The following is a 1,414-nucleotide window of genomic DNA, read 5'->3' as shown; positions in this document are numbered from 1 at the left end:
CCCGGCGGCAGCAACAGCAGCAGCCGCCGCCGCCGCTACCACCACCCCCCTCCCCTCCTTCCTTGCCTCCGCCTCGGCCGCCCGGGTCCCCCCAGCGCCCGCCCCTCCTCCCAGCTGCCCCCCGCGGAGCCCGCCCGGGCAGGCTGTGGGAGGGAGCGGAGCCGGCGAGGCGGGCGGGCTGGCGCTCGCTCCCCGGGGGTCGGTGTGCGCTCTACGGGGAAGGACGCGCTCGCTGCCCCGCTTCTCCCGCCCCCCCTCCCGCTCCTCCTCCTCCCTTCTCCCTCCTCCCCGCTCCGGCGGCGGAGGCTGCTGCGGCGGCGGGGGGTGTGCGAGCTGAGGCCGGGGCCGGCGGGCGGGCGGGCGGGCTGCCTGCAGGCGGAGGGCGCTGTGCTTTGTGCTTTTCGCCGCGAGGAGCAGCAGGCAGCAGCCACAGCCGCCGCCGCCACAGCAGCAGCAGCAGCCGCCGCCCCAGCGCCGCCGCGCCCGGAGGAGGAGCCGCTGCCGCCGCGGGAGGGAGTTGCGGCTGTGCCCGGCCGAGCGGGGGAGGGCGCCGCGCTCAGAGCCGGGAAGGGAGCCGCCGGAGCGGGGAGCTCAGAGGCCGCGCTGCGCCGGGTAACCGAGGCGGCGGAGGACGTGCGCCGGGGCCGGGGCTAGGGAGCGAGCTGCGGGTGCGGTAGACGCCGGGAGGACAGACGAGCTGATCGGGGCACGGGGAAGGGCGCCGAGAGCCCGGGGTGGGAAAGGAAGGAAGCGAGGCCCAAGCGAGGCCCCGGGTGGAGGAGCCCGCGTTTCTCCGGCCGACAGGCGCAGTTCTCGCCGGCCGCCGGAGGGGGCGGCGGGGCCGGTGAGCGAAGCGCCCCCGCCTCGCGGCCGCGTCCTCCCGCCCTCTGCTTGGCTCGGCTCCCCGGAGGCCGGGGCGGGGACGCCGGCAGGGCTGGGCCGCAGGCTCGGGGAGGAGGCGGCCGTTCCCGCCGCGGTCGCGCCTCTGCGCCGGGTTTCTTCCGTGCGTGTCGGGGTGGCTAGGCGGCGGCGGCGTCTCCAGCCCTGGGTGGTTCGGGGGCGGGGGACAAGCTAGGCCGCTTCTCCGACTGCTCGCCTGCCCGGACAGGCGGGGACCGCGTTGGGAGGTCGGGAAGGGGGGAGCAGCGGGAATCCAGATCTGGTCCCCGGGGGCGGTCCGGCCGCTGCGCTCCCGGGCTGGCGGCGGCTGCGCTGCGTCCGGGTCCCCGCCGGGTTGCGGAGGCGGGGGGAACCGGCCGGGGGAAAGCGGGAGGAGGAGACTGGGGCGCGTGCCCGCTTTCGTGCCCGCGCGCGCCCTTTACCCGCCCTTCCTCCCCCGCCCTCCAGCCTGGGGCCTCCCCGGGGCGGGCGCTCAACGAGGAGGAGGAGAATTTTTTTTTTTTTTTTTTTTTTT

The 1,414-nt window shown here is 77.4% G+C and overlaps 1 protein-coding gene across 4 annotated transcripts in view; it reads left to right on the top strand.

The window, feature by feature from the left end:
- The window catches only part of Ubtf (upstream binding transcription factor), a 13,277-nt gene that overhangs the window by 904 nt on the left and 10,959 nt on the right, over positions 1-1,414 (top strand). For 2 of the 4 annotated variants that reach the window (XM_031352084.1, XM_031352082.1), the window contains exon 1: positions 478-612. The exons of the other annotated variants lie outside the window; for them this stretch is intronic. The gene's annotated coding sequence lies outside the window, so the exon portion shown is untranslated. Of the gene's footprint in view, positions 1-477; positions 613-1,414 lie in introns of those variants that run through there. 4 annotated transcript variants of the gene reach the window in all.

The sequence above is a fragment of the Mastomys coucha genome, unplaced genomic scaffold, assembly GCF_008632895.1.
Source record: "Mastomys coucha isolate ucsf_1 unplaced genomic scaffold, UCSF_Mcou_1 pScaffold5, whole genome shotgun sequence".
Classification (NCBI taxonomy): Eukaryota; Metazoa; Chordata; class Mammalia; order Rodentia; family Muridae; genus Mastomys; species Mastomys coucha.
This window is presented reverse-complemented; position numbering and strand designations above follow the sequence as displayed.